The sequence below is a fragment of the Tyto alba genome, unplaced genomic scaffold (genome assembly GCF_018691265.1).
Source record: "Tyto alba isolate M040663 unplaced genomic scaffold, T.alba_DEE_v4.0 Super-Scaffold_42, whole genome shotgun sequence".
Lineage (NCBI taxonomy): Eukaryota > Metazoa > Chordata > Aves > Strigiformes > Tytonidae > Tyto > Tyto alba.
This window is the reverse complement of record NW_024881318.1, coordinates 35034838-35059653: the sequence shown is the minus strand read 5'-3', so window position 1 is coordinate 35059653 and position 24816 is coordinate 35034838. Positions and strand designations below refer to the sequence as shown.

The 24816-nt window shown below is 37.7% G+C and overlaps 1 protein-coding gene across 4 annotated transcripts in view; it reads right to left on the bottom strand.

The window, feature by feature from the left end:
* The window catches only part of KDM4C (lysine demethylase 4C), a 260274-nt gene that overhangs the window by 47299 nt on the left and 188159 nt on the right, over nucleotides 1–24816 (bottom strand). The window contains exon 19 of one of the 4 annotated variants that reach the window (XR_004408717.2): nucleotides 1151–1325. The exons of the other annotated variants lie outside the window; for them this stretch is intronic. The gene's annotated coding sequence lies outside the window, so the exon portion shown is untranslated. The remainder of the gene's footprint in view (nucleotides 1–1150; nucleotides 1326–24816) is intronic. 4 annotated transcript variants of the gene reach the window in all.

Below are 24816 nucleotides of genomic sequence, written 5' to 3'. Positions count from 1 at the left end.
TGCTGCATGCTGGAGACAAAATATACTGCTTTTCCATTATTTGGTATAATTTTTCCACATTAATTTTTGCTGATTTTTCAATTCAAGAAACATGAGGAAAAACTAACATTGTAGCAAATGCATTCAGTACCACTCTATATAATATTTATAGCAGAAATTAAGACAGAAGGATTTCACACTGAAAAAAAAAAAAAAAAAAAAAAAACAAACAAAACAGGAATAATCAACACTATTGATTTTAAATACATTTTGAGGTACTTATCCTCTTATTTTTCCCAGCTGCAGGAGAAAGGAAATGCACTGAATCACATACCACTAAGTTTTCACTCACTGTGAAGAAACTCTTCATACTTAGTTTAACACTCATGCACATTTACTTCAATGGAACCAGAGTGGTCACTTGATAGAATAGGATTTGCTCAAGAAAAAGACATACGTTATACCAAATACTTTTGGAAGATACAGGAGGCAGAAGAGAGGTCCCTAAATGCAACTTGGAGAGTTCTTAGTTGCTTACTGGCTCCAGCTCAGACAAAGTACACAGAACTGGTACCCTGCCTGGATGTTACAACAAGCAACAAAGAAGCAGCTGCCTTTCAGCAGTCTGCCAAGTGTTCGAGCAGGCATGTGAACTATGTCTTGAAACATGCCTTCGTGCATCTGCATTGCTTCCTGACTTTTCCGCTATGAGTTTTTCAAGGAATTAAGCCAACATATCTGAAAGCTGACACAGGACACTTGAGTTTGTCACAATGCAAATATCTTTATCAGGACGGAGTGTCAACCACAATATATATTATTTCACTGCCAAGATCTCACGAGGTTTGTTTTGCCCATACTGACAGTGCCTTAGGACTACTAACTTACTATTAGTTTGTAAGGCAAATTATTCCAACCATCATGTAACCAACCAGCATGTACAACCTGAAACACTTGATTTTGCCAGTGTTTGCTTTAAATCATATAGCAGGATAAAAGATTAAAAAAAAAAAAAATCCACAAAGAAAACCACCACAAGCTTGTTTGAAGTATGGAGTTTCAAACAAGAGCAACCATAATTGTTACCTTCAAGTGATTGTCAATATGCAGAAACAACAATATGATAACTCATGATTAGTATGACAATCAGTATAATAAAGAATAATCTTACCTGTGCTTTAAGATAGGACAAAGTGGAAGATATTGAAAGATAAGATCAAAATTTTCAGATAAAAATGGATTACTACGTCACATTCCTTACAGATGCTTGTTATCAGCAGTACAGACCCTGGAGGTCTTCGGAAAGACCTCTAAGGTAAAATTTCGGTTTTGAGGTCCCTACAGAGCTGTGAATTGAAACAGAAAGAATTTCTACATTTTAATCAGTAACTCAAGAGAATGTAAAGAGCCATATACTCATATCACCAAAAGTTTGTTAATTAGAGAATCTGAAAATGCACGCTCACCTACTTTTTACCTATCTATTTTCATCTGCAATATTTCTATATTCTCTGCAAGTCTAATGCAGGACCCCAGGTGTCCATCTTTAATGCAGTGAGCCAGTGCATCTGCTCAAATGCATAATGCTGTTTTCTGCCACACTGAGTTTCTAGCAAAACAGCTTTTTGTGAAAACAGAATGCTTTGAATAGAATATTGGAATAAAACAAACATGCTGCTTTTGCTTTAGCAAGACAGAATATTATAAGTAACTACCATGTGTTTTCATATGTCTCTCTGAATTTGTTGTCTTAATTAATAAATTGTCCCTGTTAATCTCCACTGAAAATAAAAAAATATAATAAAAAAGTTCCTACAGTTTTTCTAGATTCCACTGGTTGATAGACATAGCTTACTCAAACAGAATGCAGTATCATCGAAATTAATTAATATAACCATATTTTTCAATGATGGTGTAGCTATTTTGGGGAGGAAAAAGCACATGAAAACCCACCCCAGACCCTGTTTTCCCAATTATTTAGTACATGGGCCTGGACAGAGGATGTCACAAGTCCTCTTCTAGTCCATGTTCATGCAGGTCCTTCCAAAACAAAGGAAGGGAGGCATTGCACATTCAGTTTTGTTCCAGTTGATAGGCAGCTGAAGAGCACACTTGGACACTGAGTTTGGAAGGATGCACTTATTCTCAGGTTTAGACACAATCTGTGGCAATTCAATGCACATTTCATTTACTGAAACTTAAATACAAATTTTCCCAATAATAAGAATTGTTTTTATAATACCAAAAGAAACCTAAAAATTAGTTTTTGATCTTGCTACAAAAAAAAAAAAAAAAAAAAAAAAAAAAAAGGCAGGTGTACAGATATCCATGTAAGAAACTTTTAAGGTTCATTAACAGCTGAGTAAATAGGTAAGGCTGCAGTGTTTTACCTTTGGACAACCTACTTTTTGATAAGTTTTTCTGTAGTATGTGGTATAATGCTTTAGAAAAAAAAAAATGTCTGCTTCAGTTTCAGCCATGCTCTTTTTTGCATATCCAAAACCAGGGAAAAAATTCACAACACTCAAGTCAGTGAATGTCATTGTCCTTAAAGATGTTTAGTACTCTGTGAAATCTTTCCATTCATTATAAAGAAATGAAGCTTTTGTTGGCTTTTACTACACCTACACAATCACATGATAAGCGCTGTTACTGTTAGTTGGGCTGTAGCTGTCCAGAACATAACTTGGAGGAACACATATTTCTACTTTTGTTCTACAATTTCTGTCTCCATAGTGTGTTTAGGAGTACACGAAGACTGCTACCTAAAGAATAAAAACTTGTACTGTTCCATAGCCCAGAAATAAAGACAATTCCTCCATATTTTCCTTAGGAGGATATACAACAATGGTAGAACACTGAATTTATTTGTGAAGAACACTACATGCTATTATTTCCATCTAAAACAATTCACACCTAAAGCAATTTTGAGTAGTAATATAGAAAATCGTCAGTTGTGCTTTTCAAAGATAAGTATCTTATTCAGTGGCAATCAACAAGTCCACCCACATACATTACGGCTACATATTCGTACAGGTACAAACAATGAGATATGTCAACTCAAGGGTCGATGCTTAGAAATGAAAAAGGCTTTTTTATTTTCAGGACTGCTCAGACAAAGTATTGATAAGGGGAAAATATTAAATTACTCCTACCTGTTGATCTGGTGTTGCATTTAGCTTGGCCAGGAAAAAACAGGGAAGGTGGTCTGACTTAAGTAGGGAATCATTGTCCCACTCCACCATGAGAGAGTGAGTTTCTAAGTTGCATTTGAGGTCTGTATATGCTTCAACTCTGCGAGGGTTAGGGCATTTCCTCCCAAGAGCCAGCGTACCAACAAGTAGGCACACAGCAGAACAAGGTAAGTTAACAGTTACCTCAGGTTCACTACCTGAGGAGGAAAAGGAAAGGGCCAAGAAACTGCATCTCACTGAAAGAACTGAGATGAGACAGCAGAATTTGGTACAGGACACTGAAGGACAGGATGGGCTCCTTGGAGTACCAACTGCGCTACGGCCAGCATGCCACCGAAGAGGCGGCACTGGGGTGAGAACACTAGCTCCTACAATGAAGGGAGTTTCAAGAACTTATGTTACAGGGAGGCTAGTTCTCAGTTTTACAATGTTTCCTACAGATTAGGCCTGTGAATTCTGGATGTGTCCCCGCAGTAACACCTGCCAAATCTTACTTTCCTAGCTTTCTTATGAAGGTGGGGCTCAGTCCTCTACTTCTACTGTTATTAGATAATATCAGTATAACATCCAGCTCAGGTAAGGGAGACCTGCTTTCAAGGATGTAGCTACATACTGTTACTGAAAAATCCACAAAGAATTTGGGGCAGATAGGTCTGAGAATGAGGCAACTGGACCCTACTTATAATCCTAAATAGATGGCCAAAACCCAAGTCCTAATTTATAGGCAGCTTTGGCTGGGTTATTGGCTTGAACTCAAACAAATTTAATATGCATTCTTCTATTTTAGAGGCAGATATTTCAGCTTCAATTTCAGGATTAGAGCTAGGATACTCTTATTCTAGTCATCCCTGGGACACAAGAGGTCTTATTTCACACAGATCCCTTCCTGCTTCCACACTGATTCCTCCCCTTCTCTTTTTCTTTCCTCCAAAAGATGAAAGATAGTATGTACCTACTGTAAGTTATAATTTGCAAGAGACATTAAGTATTAGACACAACATAAGGTGATATTGATATAACAGATCTCTGATATAATGAAAATTACTCCCCTATTTGATTGTGCTCCAGTTTGACAAGCAGTTTTATTTAAAATTGGCTCTTCACTGATTTGAAGTCTATGCTATTGACTTGCAATGTGGATTTGAGGAAAGCAGACTTGTGCCATTATGTCCCCCATAACTTAACTCTATTTTTCATGTTTGGATGGCCAGATACTAGCAAAGCTGTTCCTAGGAATTTGTGCAATAGGCAAAACAGAGGATTCTTCTGCTTTATCATCATTATTATAAAATGTATGAAATATATTTAACTTACACAGACATACCATTCTTAGAAAAATCCCATGGTATTTTCTCACAGTCCTACCTTTAAAAACAGTATCTTAATTCCATTCTAAAATCATGCTAATGTAGCACCTCACAGGACATGAAATCCATGTGGCTTAAGAGATCTCAGATTTATTAAAGGAGGTAGTTTTTATTACTAGTGATCTTGACTTCATGCCCAAGTCCCTAATTAACACAGTGTAACAAAGCTTAAAGAAAGCTGTATTTTCCATAACATTGTGATAATGAACAAAAGCAAATTTATCTATCAAAATTTATAATCTATTTTTAAAGGATGGCTGTATTTGATGGCTTGAAAAACCAATCTACCTTTTTATTTTCTATCCACAAGTATGAAATTCAAAACCTTCTTAAAATAAAGCAAGCAAAAACAGCTCAATGGCAACTGTTAGGAACAGCACAATAAAATTTCAGTAAGTGTGTGAATGGAATATAAACCTTATATAAAGGGGTTCATGATATCAGAAGTGCTAAGTACTATTGCATAAAAAAACAGGGCTCCAACAAATTTTAGATAGTACACTTCTACTATCTGCATAAATAAATAGGGACTGAGCAACTCTGAAAGAGAAGAGACAAGAAGATATGGGACTGTGCAAGCAGAATAAATGCAATATAATGTGAATGTAAGACATCAACAAACAAACACAACAAAAGGAAAAAAAAAAGGCAAAAAACCAAGGTGCCAATGATAAAACAGAACATATCAGTACTGATGCTAGTGAAAATGATGAAAAAGAAATATTGAAATTGAGTAACTGGAATTCAATATTGAAAGCATTCATCTTTAAAATGCTATAAAAACATGGACATGCAACACTCAGCAGTGATGATTATGCTATATATTCAGAAATTGACTAGCAACTTGTACACTCCATGATTCAGCTGTGAGTGTCTCCATTGTGGGATGCAGGTCATTGTAACTTGGCTCTGCAAGACTTTTTTGGCCCTATGGCACGAAGTTTCCTGCTGCCCTCATGTCATTTTGTCTGGTGTCCTTGTTTGTGCTGTAATACCAAAAGTATAAGAAATTCATATAAGGTTAAGTAAATAATTGTCCTTTATGCCTTCCCCCTGAGGACATGGCAGCTAAGTCTTTCATAGAGAATATCTAGACTCTACTCTTCAGTATCTGGAATTTCAAATGATGGGCTAATGTAAGTGTTCATCCAGGCTTTTAAACTCTATAGAGGAAATATGATTCTGACAAAGGTCTTTTAGCAACATGCTTACCTCACATCCACCTAAGTTTTTGTTATTTTTACCTTCCAGAGTGTGCATGTCTGGTATGCTCATCATGAAGAGGCCTGCACGCTAAGAATCTGACTTCTCTTGAGGTTAAAATTTAAAAAAGTTATTCCTAAATGAAGCAAGACTAAATTGTTAATAAAAAAATAATGTTGGTATCGCTCACAGGGCAGAGTGTTACAAGGTATATTTTGTGTAGCATTTTGAAGGTGAATGATCTTGTGAGTAGTGTCAGTATTTTCAATAATATGAACATTGATATCTGTTCTGTATTTTGCCTATGGTGTGTTCTTTCTTATTTGACACTATTCTTTTCCTACTTGTTTTCCTCCTATTCTGCTGGTTTACTTTACAAATATAAAAAATTAACAATTATGTAAAAATAATAACACTGTACAAATAATGAAATTCCATGGATGGCACTGTAATACTGAAATGTGAAACACAGTTCTATGACCATTATTTAAAAGTTGGTCCACTGAAGGTAAAATGATCCACATGAAACTGAATGTTTTATTTGAAACAAAAGAACAATCAGCAGATGTTATTTTTCTTAATAAGTCAAAAATATATTTTAAAAAATGGAAGAAAGCACAGTTTGCAAACCTATCATCTGAGTTTCAAGAAAGTCAGAAGTCTACAGCTAGCAGCTGTACAGAGTCAATTAAGCCTTCTGTCCACATCTGCTAATTAAAGCTGCATGGCATGATAATTCTCTTGGGGAATTATGAACTCTAAAGTACAAAAATTATCTACAGTGATAATACTTTGCCCTCATAATTAAGTAAGATAGGTTGCACAGATTGTTGAAGCTGAACAATTCTTCTGCATTATCTCTGCAGACTGTATATTCAATTCCATGGCAAACCCAAGAAAGTTGAGGGATGCTCAAATTCAGGATTTCACATAACGGAAGGAAGAAGCACAAATGTGGTAAGAATATCAAACATTTTAGTGTTATGATGCACTTGATCAAAAAATAAAGAAGTGTTCTAGTATCATTCTGCAACAATTCTAGTAAAGCCAAGACAGCTATACCACATATCACATTCTACTCCCTGGTTGGCTGCGAGGGACTGTCAGGTTTGCATTTGTGAGAATTCCAGCTGTATCCAGTATTGACTTGCATCATTAAGGACACTTGGGTTTTTTTTAGACAAAAGGCATGCAATTCCTAAGAACCATTGTCTTAATTCCCAGCAAATGCAACACAGCTACTATTCTAACAAATTGTACTTATTATAATACTTATGATATTATACCTACTAACTTCTGCAAGTTGCACAGACATCTCAAACAAAGAGAACTGAATAATTCCCCAGTGACAATAACAGTCTGTACCATAATTGTCCTTTACATATCAGAAGATATATTTTGTGTTGGAGTAATTGGCTGAATGTGACTGCTGCTTGGCATCACAGTTTACTTTACTACTGCATATTTCAGTTTCAAATCATGACTTGAAATCCTTTTTTTTTTTTTTTTTAGCACTAAGAAGTTTTTAATAGATTCTGTCTTCAGTTGGTCAAATGATTATAGTAAGTAAAAGATTATAATAAGTAAATGATTATAGTAAGTAGTAAAAGGCAATAGGAGCTAAACCGTAAAGTAATACAGTCAGAGCTGAGGAACTGATGTCTGTGCAACTTTTGTGGGGCTCTCCTTCAGACGAGCTTATCTATCTCTGTATGTTTTTATTATTTTGTTACTAAGTGTTTTACGTTGCACATAGAAGGTTTTCTCTTATTTTTTCATGGCTGGATTTTTAAGAATTGCAAGAACCTTACAAATGTGGAAAAATTGTACTGTGCAAAACTGCAATATTTGCAAACAGCAATCTCCATTTATTAGATTAATGATCATAATTTATGCATAGATGGATATTTATGAACTAATGAATTGGTTTTGCTTTAGCTTTGTATTCAGCCTGAAGATACAAAATAACATTTTGATACTGGCTTTCAAAACTGTGAAAGAAATGTAAGGAAGAAGTCACAGGAAGCATGTAGGCAAGATAGGAATCTAATCTTTCAATTTCAAAACATATACCTAAACAATCAAATTACTGCTGAATTTATGTTTTGAAAACTCCCTTCTCACAAAATGTGCATGGTGGTTCACTGCTGCTTTAAATAATTACTATTGATTTGTCCTGGGTTTGTTTGAGTGGCCAGGGTTTTTGGTAGCAGGGGAGGGGACTACAGTGGTGGCCCCTGTGAGAAGCTTCTTGAAGCTCCACTGGCTGCAAGTTGGACCAACCTCTGCACCATGGATGAGCCAATTCGTGATGGTGGCTGCACCTCTGCAATAACGTATTTAAGAAGGGGAACCTGGGAGGAGGAGTTGGAGTTGTAAGAAGTTGTAAAATTTATGTGAACACCAAGGTCAGTGGAAGAACAGAGGAGGAAAGGGGCGAGGGGGGGAGCTGTGACAGAGCAGAGAGCCCCCTTTATCCTGCGGTGAGATGGCAGGGCAGTCCCCCTCTGCCACCCATGGATGTGTATGGTGGAGCAGATGCCAACATACAGTCTGTGGGGAGCCCCACCCTGTCTCAGGTGATTGAGGCTGAAGGAGGCCTGGATCCTGTAAGAAGAAGCAGCACCTGCTGTTGTAGTTCAGTGCTGGGAGGATTGCAGCATGTGGTGGTGTCCCACACAAGAACAGCTCAGAAAGGGCTGCATCCCATGGGAGGGACTCATGTTGGAGAAAGTTTGTGGAAGACTGTCTCCTATGAGAGGGGGACCACACTGGAGCAGGGGGAAGAAGTTCCAGAAGTTTCCCTCCCCACCCCCCCAAGATGGAAGAAGTAGCAGCACTGACTGCACCTCCCATACCCTGCACTGTTGGGGGGGAGGAGGTAGAGATATCAGTAGCAAGGCTGAGCCCAGGAAGAAGGGAGGGGTGGGGGGAAGTGTTTTCAAGATGTGGTAATGCTTCTCACTGTCCTACTCTGTCTGTTAAGTGTTGTTGTTGTTAGTGTCTGTATTACATTTATGTTCTTTTTTTCTTCCCCTAATGAGCCTGTGACTATAATGGGTAAGTCATCCATCCCTGTCCTTATCTCAAATCCAAGCCTTTACTTATTTTCTCCTTCCCAGTGCTGGGGGGGTGCTCAGTTGCCCTCTGAGTTCAAACAACATGACTACAGGAGGCAAACTGTTGCAGCGTGGTGGGTTGACTTTGTCTGGCTGACAGGTGCCTACCCAGCAGCTCTGTCATCCCATCTCCTTAAAAGGATAGCGAGAAAATAAGATGGAAAAGCTTGTGAGTCAAGATAAAGACAGAGAAATCACTCATCAGTTACCATCATGGGCAGAACAGGCTTCACTTGGGGAAAATTGTCAATTAAAAATAGAGTAGGATGGTGACAAACATGACAAAACTAAAAACACCTATTTGCCATGCCCTTCTTCCCAGGCTCACCTTTTCTCCTTCACTGCTGACTCCACTACGTCCTCTCACCCACCAAGTGGTGCATGGGGATAGGGAATTGGGATGTTGAGGTCAATCCATAGCAGCTCCTCTCTGCTGCTCCTTCCTCCCCACAATTTTCCCTTGCTCCAGCATGGGCCTCTGCCACAGGAAACAATCTTTCATGAACTGCTCCCGTGAGGATTGTCCTCTCCACGGGCTCCACTGTGGGCTTCTTGCTTCAGGCAGCAGTTCCTGCAGGAGCCTGTTCCTGCATAGGCTCTCACAGTCTGCAGCTTCCTTAAGGCATATCTATCTGCTATGGCACAGTGTCCTCCATGGGCTGTATGGTGGGTATCTGCTCTGGTGGGGTTCTCCACAGGCGGCAGGAGGATAACCTGCTTTACCATGGTTGTCTCCACAGGCTGCAGGGGAATTTCTGCTCTGGTGTCTGGAGCACGTCACACCTCATTCCCCCTTCTCCTTCTTCAGTTTTGGTGATTGTAGTGCTGTTTCTCACACATTTTCTTTTTTTTTTTTTTTTTCCTCTCCTCTCTCTCACAGCTGCTGTGCACTGTTTTTTCCCCTTTCCAAAATTTGTTTTCCCAGAGGCATCACCAGCCTGCTGATGGGCACAGCTGTGTCTTGTGGTGGGTCCAGTGGAGCCAGATGGACCCAGATGCTGCATAGAGCAGCCCCTGGCCCCTTCTCACTGAGTTCCCTTGAAGCCCCCCGTAATATCAAAATCTTGACACCTACACCTAGTATATGTAGTCATGGTGGTCTAATGATATAAGCAACAGACATATAAGAATCTTTAAAAAATCCTTTTATCTCTAGTAGAGCAACAAGTCTACTAAATTTTCAATAGTGTACATTACATATAATATTGTATTAACAGTATATCAGTGTTACCTGAACTAAAAAAGTGATTTACAGCCTTTCAGGATTTCTACAGACTATTTTTAGTCATTTTATTATCAGTGCAAACACAAAAGACTGATATTGAAATAAACAAAATGTAGGGCATATATGTCACTTGTGGTTCAGTTTCCATTTGTCTCTTTTTAAAAAAAAAAAAAATCATTGGCTTGAAGTACTTCATTTATAATATGAAACTAACTAAACTTCTCTCTTTGAAGACTATTAAATATTCAGTTTTAATGTCACTCAACTGTATATATTACTCCTTAAATTTTCTGAATTACAAGTACAGATGATACCCTCCTGTAAGGCTACTATTGCTGCAAAAAAACAATGTGCTGTATATCCTTCAGTCCTAAAGGAGCGTGAATTAATACAGTTTTTTAGAGAACAAGCATTTTCAGAGATTCTTCATAAAAGCTACACAAATGAGTATTTTTTTAAATGTTATACTTTCTTTTACTAAGTATGAGGTCTCTCCAGAAAAGATTTCACAAAAAGCAGGGTAAAACTCATTTGGACCACCATACCGAACAAACTACCACTGCAACATTTGAGATGAGATACAACTGTAAATGTGTTACATGTTAACTTAAAAAAAAAAATATATATATATATATAATGGCAGGCATTATATTTCAGAACACTTAGACGTTTTGGTAATAAATATGGGTCAAAAATCACTAAACATATCAACAAGTGACACTCATTAAAATAAATCACACAAAATGGCACTTGTATGATAACATGTTGTGACAGTACTACTGCTTTCATAAATAAAGAATGAAAATTAAACTTTCATAGTAAAATATTTCACTAGGCTAGATTGCAAAGTTTGACATGGTCAATTCATCACTCCAGAAATCAGACAAAGCTCAGTCTGCTGTAGTCAGGAAGCTCATTATTTAATTGAAATCACACTGTATCTAGGACTCCAACATTTCTTCTGTGAAAAATAATCACCAAGAAGTTGAATGATAATTGTCAACCTCCTACACTAGAATTTGATCACCCATTTAAATGAAGGTTGAAAAGCAAGAAGTAGTCATTGTCAATAAAATTGCACTGGACTCATTGTGTAGAGAAAGCAGATGGATAGATTCAGTGAGTAGTTTAAATTTGTTCAGTAATTCAGAGCAGTACAGATGCTCTAGAAAAACCTAAACAACATTTTCCAATAGATTTTTTACAATCAAAACTAAAACTACAGGAAGGTTCCGTTTCAATTAATATTCTGAATTAAAAACAGGATGGAAAGCAATTTCCCAGGTTCTTGAGCCCAGTCCTTCATTCTGAAAAGTGATCAGCATAACAGAATCACTTTACAAACTGTATGAGCTCTAGTATAACACCAGTGGTCTGGCCAGCACACTCTATTCCCATTGGAAGACTGTTCAAAAACTTCATTAAATAGATGGGAAAAAATCTCTTTGTCTTTTAAAGACTAAATTTGCCTGTAGTCTCTGTATACTGTCAGAATGACAAGAAGCAATGCTGCTATAACTAACAATTTAAAGTATTTGTATAGTTAAATTTTCTTTTACTATTTTGTAAACTTTTCTCTGCATTGAAAAGTTACACTGTCTATTGAAATATTACCTTGCATTTTAAAAGTTATAAAAGGAGGCTCAACGTTTAAATAAATAATTTCAAAATTACCAATATAAATATTTTGACCTTGCTGATAGGAAATTAGTTCCAATTATCAATTTATTATTCAGACAGGAATGTTTTTTGAAACCTTGAAAATATTTAGGAGTCAAAAAAATTGCTTTCCACATTCTTTTAGTGATAATGGCTCTGAAATACTACATCAATTACCACTAAAATAAAAATAGAAACATAGAAGAACAGAATCATGGGAAGAAAATTAGAAGCATGAAAAGATTTTTTTTTTTTTCTCATCTACATAGTGTGTCCTACATTCAATCCAGTCTATATTCCACTGCAGAGCTGAATCTGAGGTTCTCTCTTGGCTGGCTGAAGGCTTCCACAGAGATCAAATCAAATGCCACAGAGAGACTGAACAGCCTATGAAAGCAACACTGAGCTAACCAGCAAAAGACTCAGACATTCTTATAGCCTTTATGACATTAGAAATTGGCCACAAAGGCACTGTTGTACCAGGTAATTTTGTTTCATCTAAGCCTGAAGCTCTAAGCTTGTACTGATACCAGAGGTTGCCCCAACTCTGGTGAAGGACCATGCACTTGGCCTTGAACCTCATGAGGTTCACATGGGCCTACGTCTCAAGCTTGTCCAGGTCCCTCCAAATGGCATCCCAACCCTCAGGTGTGTCAAACACACCACTCAGCCTGATGTCATCCACAAACTTGCTGAGGATGTACTCGATCTTTTGAGTTTTTTGACCTTTTCTGGCTGATGTGCCTATAGAAGTCCTTATTATTCTTTTTGTCCTTTGCCAAGACCAGCTACAGCTGCACCTTGGCCTTCCTGACTCTATCCCTACACAACCAGGCCAATCTCCCTATATTCTTCCCAGGATACCCATCCCTGCTTCCACTGCTTATGCATTTCCTTCTTGCTCTTTAGTTTGACCAGCAGGTCTTGAATCAGCCATGCCAGTCTCTTGCCTTTCCTGATTTCTTGCACTTGGGGACGGAAAGGTCTTGCGCTCTATGAAAAGCATCCTTAAATATCTGCCAGCTCTGTTCTGCTCCATTGTCCCTGAGGGCATTTTCCCAGGGGGTCCTATTGACCAACTCCTTGAACAGCTGCAAGCTTGCTTTACTAAAACTCATGGTCCTGACTTTTAGCCTGATCCACATCCCTCAGGTCTCCAAACTCCACAAGTGCAAGACCACTGAAGCCCAGGCTGCCTCCATTCTTGACATTTCTAATTAGCTTACCCGCGTTGGTGACCAACAGGTCCAGTAATGCATCCACTCTGGTACAGCTGTCTATTATCTGGCTTAAGAAGTTATCCTTGATGCCCTGTTGGTTTGCCTACAGCTTGCTGCGCTACTTTTCCAGCACATCAGGGTGACTGAAGTGCCCCAGCAGGATGAGAGCTGGCAAGCACACTGCCTCCTGTAGCTGGAGTAAGAAGGCTTCATCAGGAACCTCTCCTTGATCAGGCAGCCTGTAATAAACACTGACCACAAGGTTCCCTTTGTTAGCTGACTTACCCATAAGCTTTCAGCCTGCTCATGGCTATTCTTCAGAGACAGTTCTTTACAATCGATACATTTCTTGACACAGAGGGCAAGCTCTCTGCTCCTTCTTCCTTGCTTGTCTTTTCTGAACAGATGGTAGCCATCGATAGCCGCACTCCAGTCCTGGGATTTGTCCAACCAAGTTTCAGTCATGGAAACTAGGTTGTAGCTTTCTAGCAGCATGGTGGCTTTCAACTCCTTCTGTTTGTTGGTCATGCTGTGTGCATTGGTGTAGATACACTTCAGCTGGGATGTTGGCCATGTCACTTTTTTTAGAGAAACAAACCTTAATTCCTGTGAGGTAATTCAATGGTGTTCCCCTGTTTATTTCTACTACTTCAGGAGCCCCTGTCTCCTCTCCATAAGACTTCAAGTCTTCTCTTCTGTCAGATACAGGGAGGATACAAGATCCCCTTGATCTTGTGTTTTTTCTGGTGGCTGTTCCTGTTTCTGTGTCAGGGAGGGCAGAGCATGGTTCTGCCAGTCTATCTATTTCTCAGACTCCCTGATGCCTCCTTAACCTTCCTACTTCCTCTTGTAGCTCTGCCACCAGGCTGAGCAGATGATCTACTTCATCACACCTCACACAGTTGTTCTCATTACTTCCATCTGTTACCAGTGAAAGCCTCTGGCACACCCTGTAGCCTGAGACATTGGTGGCTGCTGTTTTTTGTGGGAGCTCCGTCTAGCTAGCCACTTCAATTCTGGTGAGCATAGCGGACATAGCTTTCTGCCAGGTGGATACCATAGCTAAGCTCTTTCTGGGAGGGTGATGGCCACCAGCTGAACTCACCCTTTGAGCCAGGAGGGTGACAACACCTTTCCTGCACGCCCTTCTGTACAAATTGCCATGTCATGCCCTGTTCACTTGCACTCCTTAGGCTGCTCTGTATAGGTGTGGAGGTGGTCACGGTTCCCCTGGCAGCACCCATGCCTTGTAAGCATCTCTCGTGAGAGCTGCCAACTCCTGACAGGTGTCTCTGCTGCCCTGGCATTTCCCTGCCTCAGGAAACCCCACTGTGCACCAAGATCTTTGCTCCGCTGTGTACTGGGACAGCTCTGGAGCAGCTCCCCTCAGCAGCTGACTTACCAAACACTGGAATAAGGCATTTTATCAAAACCCACAGACTGTCACTTTTCTTCATAGAGTCTTTCCCTTTTCAAGTTTGCCACTCAAGATCTGTGATTTAGCAGATAATTTAAAAGTTTGAAGCTTTCTGTTTAGATAAGAAGCAACTTCATTGCAAATAAAGAAACACAGAATTCAGCTAATTCACCAGAAGCTCTGTGTGCCGCACTCCAAGGCTTCCCTAACAACTTGTAACCTGCTATGGAGAATTACACATTCACATTCCTAATTATTTTAGGATAAAAATCTATGAAGGAATTGCAATATAGAAAATCATGTGCTTTATAACCTTTCCACAGTATGTATAAAAACTATTTTTACATCTATAATACAGCACCAGCACCCATAATAAAAGCTGAATTTGAAATGATTGTTTACCACTACTCTAATTTAAAAAAATATTAACATAGAACATTTTATGTTCACACTGGTGAAGTTAGTCTTGATACACTTTCATTTAGATATTTTGTTGTTTAATCCTGTCATTCTTAAAATTTCAATAGTCTGTCTTGTTCACCAGTGCGAATCCCTTCTTTATGGTTAAATATCTGGACCCATAAATCTGTTTTTGTTCTATTTAGCAGCATCATCTTTTCCAGTTTTGAAAGGATCTCAAGATTATTCAATTTTAAACCCATAACAGAAGCTATACCTAAGAAATCTAAATTATATTCTAAAGCTTCTATTAAACAGAAACACAATAAAAAACATTTCTAGGACAACTTTTCCCCAGTGACACCTGCCATTTTGATATTTTCTAAATGAAATGCATCAATTTTCTAATGACAAAAAAAAAAAAAAGGGAAAAAAATACCCTGAAAAAAATTGCTACAACATATTCAGAATATTCACCCCTTAGAGAAAAGATAAGGCAGTATAAATACTGTGGGTATCAGTCACATTGTTTCATAACTACTTGAAAGACTGTCTGATGCCATGATGAGAGACCTGAAAAGTTCTACACCAAAACAAAATGTAATACAAGTACTCTAGTATAACCATAAATTATCTTACTGATTTGAAAAGAAAGGATCCTTGCAATATCTTTGAACTATCTGGAACATAATGGTTACCATATTTACAATAAATTTAATTCTAGCCCATCACAATTTTAAAGCAATGGCTATTTCCTACACTGTGTAGGTATAGTTTTATAGCTGGACACTCAGATTAACTACATGGGCAGTATTCATTCCTCTCAGTAGCTTTAGGTTATGCATCTTCTTCCTTTCACTTAGATATAATGTTCACTTGCACTTCTCTCTTCTCTTTCAAACAGTAATGATTAAGGTCAAAAATATTTAGTCATCAGCTGCTTTGTTTACAAAGCTCTCTATATTTCAAGATTCTGTATTGAGAGATGGCTCAATCCCTTCTTTCTGATCTTCAATTAAAAAAAAAAAAAAAAAAAAAAGAGAGAAAATCAGTTTGCAATACCAACCCTCCTTTCACACATATGAGATATACTGAAAGTTTACCAAGTCCCATCCATAATCTCACTGACTACTCACTAACCATTTCATCATGATCAACTTGACAAGAATCTTGATCTTGGTCTTCCTCTTTTAATGTAATCTGTTAGCAAGGGATAATATCTAACATATCTACTGTATTTCGATGTTGCTTGCCTACTTTTGTAATCTCTACACTTTCATTTTGTTCCATTTATTTTGAAAATCATTATGAAACAGGGTTGATTCACATATATATGGCAATATTTGAACAAATGTTTGTCATTTACTAGGGGCTGTTTAGGATGGCATAAAGCTCTGAATTATACAAATGTTTGGTCAGCAAGTACTCCTCCAACACCTGCCTGTATGACAGTCACAATTACTCAACTGTATAAACAAAGAAGGGAAGTCTTGAAAAGTAATATCTGCAAATATCACCCAGTGAATAATCATTTGCAGGGCTTATTGTTGCTTTGAAGTAACACATTGGGGATCCTTTCAAACTTTCCATATTCTTTAGCATTTTCACCCAAACTGGCTAAAAGACAGCCCTCAAAAAACTAAACCACGATAACTGAAAAAAAAAATGTGGTAAGTTTGTGTCATTGTGTTAAAGTAAATCAATACAGTAATAGAGTAGCAAAAAACTTGCTGGCTGTCTTATCTGTTCTGCTGTCATTAACTTTGGAAACAAGCATTTAAGTAAAACAAGAAACCATTTATGAATAGTCATATATGTTCCCTCTAATTAAAAAAAAAAAAAATCCACACTGGTATATTCGAGAGATTTATATATATATACACACACACACATATATACATAGCATATACAAAGCATATATACATATATATATATGCTTTAATAAAACCTACAATACTTCTCTAAAGTAAGAATTCAAAAGATACAGAACATATATGGAATAAATTGTGTGCTGCTCATTTATGTTAAAATGTATAAAAACAACAGACCTCTTAAATATTTTTTGTGCATTTTTCCAGTCAACAGCAAATCTGTGAAAGTGAAAACAAGTGACCGAAGCCCTTCTGCCTTTTACAAAAAGAGAATCTAATTTCTCTGAGGTGAAGAAAAAGAGCTATGAATCATGAAGTCAGAAGTTTGAAGTACATATGTATAAATGAGTAATAGGTTATATCATAATGAAAGGATTTCAAATAGAATGGAAGGTTATGACATCTCAAATCACTAAGCTGATCAGAGGTGGCGGGGAGGGGGGATTAAAATCTTTAAATTAAATGGCAGAAGGATGGAAATTAGACAATAGTTACTGTAAACTCTCTGGAGCAAAAATTCTCACTGCAAAAAAACAAGAGGTTACTGACACCAAAAAATGACCCTGGATCATTCAGACATTAAATCTCTGTGAAAAATGAACAAATAAGTCAAATCTTTCTAACTTCATATATTCTTCTAAGTCTCCAGAAGAAATACAAATAGTTATATGAATATATATAAAATAGTTACTTCCATCTCTCAGTTGGACAAATGCTTGTATCAAAGGAATTTTATTTTATTAAGCTTCCCTTATTCTAAAAGCCAATATTAACTTCATATGTATAGGAATATGTGTGTGCATGTACATGTATACACATGTAAAAGCAATGCAACAAAGTATATGTGAGTTTACGTGTGGGAAAATGAACACTCAAAATAAAATTAAGGGGATAGCAGATCTTTTCTATGACACATTCAGAAACTTTTAGCTTCTACAAGCAAAAGTTTCCTATTAAAAAGGCACAACCAGCAGAGTTGCGAATTTTCAATTTCTGTTTAAAAGCTATCCGATTTCTACTTGCTATAATGAGATAATTTTTACCATGACTAGTTAAAGAAGTAGATGGGATTGCAAACAGAAAATTCCAAAGGGTAAGAAAGAATTGCATGATAGTTATCTCAAAGGCAATTTTCACAGTGACCACAGTATTTTTCAGATGGATGGGGTGTCTTAAAACTATGATGCTAAACTGGAAACGTACATTATAGGCAGCTCTGACTAGGATAAGTCTACACTGCGAGTTGTGTTATAGCAGCAAAATTAATTAGTCATCAAATAAATTTCAGTTTTAAAGAGAAAAGACCTCTCACAAGGACAGAAATACTCTTCCCTAATGGTCTAAAAGCAAAAGGGTCCCAACCAAAGGATATCTGCAATACAAGTCAAGCCTTATTACTCAAAGGAAATCTGGAAGTTCTCCAGAATTACAAAAGTGCTTCCTGGCTGCAAGACTAGTTCCTCTGTCATTAAGGAATTTATATTTAATATTGCAGAAGAAAACTAACAAACTATAGTCCAGATGGTTAGCTGAGCATCATATAGAATCGGGAAATATGAATACTTCTATTTGTTCCACTCCCTGCAGCCATCATTTCTATGGCTAACATGTTGGCTTAACATTAAACGATAACGTAGACAGCTACAGTTCTATTAAAGGGATGACAAACATGAGACACCATGCAAAAGACTAAAGGTTCATGTGTACTAATTCTTCCCTGGGATAAGCAGATCTTTAAAACAAAGATTCTATTTGCAATGGCCTCTTTATTTACAGCCCTGTTGAGTTATACTTGCACAAGAACACATCTTGTACTGTCTCTCAAATTCAGTTTAGGGTATTCTCCACAGCCTCTGCCCTTATATCTGCCCATTTTTGTTAAGTTAATTTTTTATGCACTATGAAGTTAACATATTCATTACTCATTTAATGAACTCCACATCATTTTATGTGTGATTTGATTATGGCACCTTTGGATACCTCACCTTCTTGACGAAAAAACAGACAGTAACACTGGCTGTCCACCAGGAGAATTTTCTGTCATATAGTGTCACTCTGTAACATTTAGGCTACTGGGGAAATTGGAAGATGATGTAGGCTGCAGTGCCATCATTATGATGTTGACATCGCTTTATGACTTGTATTTGTCAGACTTGGACAGAGTAGTCTCTTAGCTTGCCAAGTGCCCTGCTGTGATAAGGTGCAAGGAATAAGTAAGCTGCTTAAGTTCAGAGATGACAAGACAGATGTAATGCTTGTTGGTAATGAAAACAACATATACCCATTCATGAAGACCACACGGTTAAACACAGTGGATGTGCTTAGCAAATGACCTCACATCACTACGTATATTGCAGAAAATACACCACTCCTCCAGACAAAATGTTGTTCTCTGTCATTTGGGGTAACTTAAGACACTCATCTATAGTTCAAGCCGACTAAGAGATCATATCTTCTTCTGATAACAATGGGATGCAAAACAAAACAGCAGAGTGAAATAAATGACTGTTAAAAGAGCCACACTGTAAACAAAGGGAGAACAAATCACTAGTCTCCAAAAGAATGTGCCATTTTTACAGTAGTAAAACTTATCTAAAACAGATACCTCATCCTTTCTCTTGGAAACTGCACACACAGAAAGCTCACAGAGAGCTACTTCAACTCATGGAAAAAGGTAATCCCTGGCAGCAGTTCAGTAATCATTCTTTGCTCTTTAAAATTAACATTAACTTGAATTACTTCAAATCCCCAGAATTTGCTGCTCAACTCAACTTACTACTTTCTTCAGCGGCTCCTTACAAATATTTCAAATAGCAATCAGCTTCCTAAAGGAAAACTAATATCTGTTCATGTAGACAGGTTCTCAAGCTTATAACCTGAGCTGTACCTTTTTCACTTCAGGGAACAGCTCTGACAATAACGTTCCAAGAATCACCACAGCAATGCCTTGTGGCACAGAACTTTAAACAAAAAAATGACAGAAAAGAAGTGGCTTAAAGTACTAAAAATCCAAACTTAACATTTGAAAGATAAACATTCTCACTGAACTGAGTTTCCAAGTATTTCCGATTATATGCAAATAATTAATTTAGCAATTACTCATTATTCTATTCTTAAAATACACCGAATCCATAAAACAGCGTGTAGTATAAGTAACAAGCAGGAGGAATTAGAAGCAACTGCACAGCCAGAAAGCTGTGATCTAATCGCTATCACTGAAACGGTGGGACAAATCACATGACTGGAGTGATGCAATCGATGGGTATGAACTGTTCAAAAGGGACAGACGAGGAAGGAGGGGTGGAGGAGTTGCCCCCTCTGTAAAAAAAACTGATTGACTGCACAGAGCTGTCTTTGAAAAACAACAATTAACATGTTCGGAGCTTATGGGTAAATATTAATAGCCAAGCCAACAAAGGAAACCTCATGGTTTGTGCTTACTACCTGCCATCCAATTAGGAGGACCTTGTTGATGAAGTCTTCTTAGTTCCACTGCAGGAAGCATCACACTCTCAGGCTCTGATCCAGTTGGGGGACCTCAGTAACCCTGACATCTGCTGGAAAAGTGGCACAGCAAGCTGCAAGCAGTCCAGGAGACTCTTGGAAAGCATCAAGGATAATTTCTCAATCAGACAGCCCAACCAGAGGAGAAGCATTACTAGACTCATTGCTTACCATCTAATTACAGAGGTGAAGACTGGTGTGCAGCCTGGGCTGCAATGACCATACCCTGGTGAAATTCACAATCTTGAGGGATATGGGCCAGGTGAAGAGTAGAGTCAAGACCTTGAATTTTAGGAGAGTGAACTTTCAGTTGTTTAGGGAATTACAGGATGATACCTCCTGGGAAACTGCCCTCAGGGATAAAGGAGTAGAAGAGAGCTGGCAGCTCTTTAAGGCTATTTTTCTTGGAGCACAAGAGCTCTCAATTCCCACGAGTAAGCAATCAAGTAAGCAGTGCAGGAGACCTTGCTGAGTAAGGAACTCCCGGTCAAATTAAAGCATAAGAAAGAAATGCACAGGCAGTGGAACCAAAGACATGTATCCTGGGAAGAATATAGGGTTGCTGCCAGATGTGTACAGTTTGGATTGGGAAAGCTAAGGCACAGTTGGAACTCAATTTGGCAAAGGATGCAAAGAATAATAACTTCTACGGGTATGGTGGTACCTCTCTGTCCCCAATAAATGAGACAGAACTAGTGACAACCAATATGGAGAAAGCTGAGGTACTCATCAACTTTTTTTGCCTCAGTTTTTCACTGGTAATCCCTCTTCCTACATCTCTAAAGTCCCTGAACTTCAAGGCAGGAACTGGTGGATTGAAGTCCCTCCCATGGGAAGAGATCAGGTTCGAGACCACTGTAGGAACATGAAGATACACAAATCCATGAGAGCCAATGAGATACATCCCAGGGTCCTGAGGGAATTGGCTGATGTAGTTGCTAAGTCACTCTCTGTCATATTTGAAAAGTTGCGACAGTCAAGGAAAGCCCCCAGTGACTGGAGGAAAGGGAATATCACACTCTTTTTAAAAAGGGTAAAAAGGAGGACCGTGGGAATTACCAACCAGTCAGCCTTACCTCAGTGCCCAGTAAGAAACTCCTTGAAGTCATGCTGAAACAGATGGAAGACAGGGCAGTGTCTGGAAATAGCCAATGTGGCTTCATCAAGGGCAAATCATGCCTGACTAAACAATTGGCTTTCATTAGCAGTGGACTAACTGCATCAGTGGACAAGATAAGAACTACAGATATTTATCTGGACTTCTGTAAGACCTTTGATATGGTTCCCCACAACCTTCTTGCTGCTAAAATGGAGAAATATGGGTTTGATAGATGGACTATTAGATACATAAGGACTTGGTTGGATGCCACATCAAAAGAATTATAGTCAACGGCTCAATGTCCAAGCAGAAATAAATAATGAGTGGTGTACCCCCAGAGTCCATACTGGGACCAGTATAAATAATACTGGTCTCCCATGACAGACATAGTGGGATTGAGTGGACCCTCAGCAAGTTCACAGGTGGCACCAAACTGACTGGTGCAGTTGATATGCTTGAGGGATGGGAAGCCATCCAGAGGGACTTTGACACACTTGAGAGCTCAGCCCAAGAGAACCTCATGAAGTTCAACAATACCAAGTGCAAGATCATGCACTTGGGTAGGGGCAATCCCCAGTATCAATATAGATTGGGGGATGAATGGAGAGCAGCCTTGCAGAGAAGAAGTTGGGGGTATTGGTGGATGAAAAATTGGGCACAAACTAGCAATATGTGCTTGCAGCCCAGAAAACCAGTCATATCCTGGGCTGCATAAAAAACAGCATGGCCAGCAGGTTGAGGGAGATAATTCTGCCCCTCTACTCTGCTCTCATGAGAGTACTCCCAGCTGGAGTACTGCATCTAGCTCTGGGTTCCCCAACACAAGGAAAACATGGACCTGTTACAACACCTCACCTATGAAGAAAGGCTGAGAGGGTTGGGGTTGTTCAGCCCAGAGAAGAAAAGGCTCTGGGGAGGCCTTACTGTGACCTTTCAATACTTAAAGGGGGCTTATAAGAAAGATAGGGAAAGATTTTTACCAGGGCCTGTAGTGACAGGACAAGGAGCAATATTTTTAAACTGGAAGAGGATAGATTTAGATTGGATATAAGAGCAATTTTTTACAATAAGTATGGTGTGATACTGGAACACGTTACCCAGAGTGGTTGTGGATGCCTCATCACTGGAAGTGGACGGGGCTTTGAGCAACCTGATCTAGTGGAAGGTGCCCCTGCCTATGGGAGGGGAATTAGACTAGATGACCTTTAAAGATCCCTTCCAACCCAAACCATTCTAGGATTCTAGAGGACACAAAAGAGTGGGGGCTTTAAAGGAATGAAAGTATAATGGAGTGATTTATAAGCACCCACTGATGTTGTTGAGGAATGTTGTTTTTTTAAAGTGTATGTAATGTGTATGTAGTCAATAGCGCATTAATAGGTATGTAATGTGTATACAGTCAATAGTACAGCAAAATACATTCAAACCTGCCTAAGTCTAACATAATAAAAAGATACATTTCTAGAAGACTGAACAATACATTTTTATGGTCTCATAAAACAACCTGGTAATAATTGCAGTGATGTTTCAGTTTAAAATATCCTGGTCACAAAAATGATACAACATTATAGAAGAAATTTTTTCTCTTTTAAATTTATATTTAAAAATGCCTTGGTTTGATGTGTATTCAATCACTACAAAAACAACACAAGCAACAACAGAAACAAAAACTATAGAACTGCCTCTGTATCTTGTGCATACGGTAATCAGAAAGAAGCTTTCCTGGATTATGCTGTCTCCAATTTATTTTCTAACAGATATAATCCTGGTGTCAGTTTTCTTTCTGCCAGTTTTCTAAAACTTTACTTGAAGTCTACATACTCTGGACACATTTATTCCTTGTTAGTTACTACACTTACATCAGCAGACATGTTTCTGTCCCTTCCCTGGCAGTTTTAATTCTCACACTTTTTCATTTCCCCCATATATGATGTATCATTTTCTAAATCAAATGCCTTTCTACAGAAGATTTTTATATGCAATTAAAACAAACAATTAAGTTCAAAAAACCCCACAATCTAAATGTTAATTCATAAATAAACCCAATGTCCACCAGCACCCATCATTACTATTTCTTGGGACACAAAGTAGCCCTTTACAACTTAATGAAACACTGTCTTTTCAAAATCTTACACAAATATTGGGCAATATTTTTCTTAGCAACCTAGTGACACCAGTATTGACAAACAGAAAGGTAAAATAAAGCATAAAGCAACTTACTGAATATTACAGTGTGTTCAAAGTTGAGATGAATAACCATAAAATGAGATCCCGATAGGATCTACTACTTTATTAGTCCAATTAAAAGATCTTTCAAATGAATAACAGTAAAAAATTAAGCTTTGGTATGAAATACAATCACAGGCCCTTTTGCTCCTTTAAATAAAAAGTATTATTGTCCCAAATACTCAAATAAGATTTGAAAGTGGAATCTGATCTTTAAAGCATGTAAGCACTTCTGAAAGCTTTATCAGAAGATTTAATAAATGTAAGCCAAAATAAACATAAATAAATTCATCAGGTTTGTAATCTTTTAAAAATGTATAATGTTATAAAAATAATTTTTTTACTGATGAAAAGTAAAACCATTTAGATAACCCAAGATCCTCTTGTTATTCAGTTGCTACTTTGCTGTCATCAAATTATTAGAGCTCAGAGAGTTATTCCATATTCAATAATGTAGAATATTACCTGTGAAATGAAATGATTCTTCACTCTCAACCTTATTATGCAATTAAAATCTCAGTGTTTAATTTAGCTCTTCAGTGACACTCATTTCTGGACATCTACCTGTTCAACTTGTGAGTTACCTTTTTTTATACACTTGGTGCATTACTATTTGTGTGTAGTCACAAAAAAAGTCACATACATGTCCTCACATATACAAAAATATACATTGTATAGACAGAGACCTGACAAAACATAGGCCTGACTCTACCAGACCTACATATCTCATTATGGACTATTACTCATTCAGATTTTTAAAATTTCCAAGCGTTTTTATGGGAAAAAATCCATTTTCTTGTGCACAGAGTTCTCTCTGCAAGTATAAAGAAATTCAGACGACTAGTTAACATTTTAAACACTCTGATTTCATTCTTACAGAAATGTCCATGTCTTCAGACATTATTTATAGTCACGCATATCTAACATTTTCCATATTTTTCGTAAGACTTGATAGTACGGTACCACTGCAAGATATAAATCTGACAGTTTGTAATAGGATCTGCTTATCATAGCAAATTATTCTGACAGTAAGTACTATACAGCCAGCAGTGTACATTCTTCGAACATGCTTATTAAAAAAAATCTTATGAACACTGTGACTAAAGCATATACACTAAATTGTATTTTGTACATGGCTGCAATGAGTTACTACATATTTAACAACTTATATATTGCAGTAATCAACTATTGCATTTTTTTTTGTTTAACACTTTAAATCAAAAAGTGTGCTATTTAAAGCTATTTCATTAACATTTTTAAAACAATCTGGAAATATTTTAAATCTGTCTTAAGAGTTCTGTCTATCTTGTTCCCATTGCCTGTGAATGTGTTCA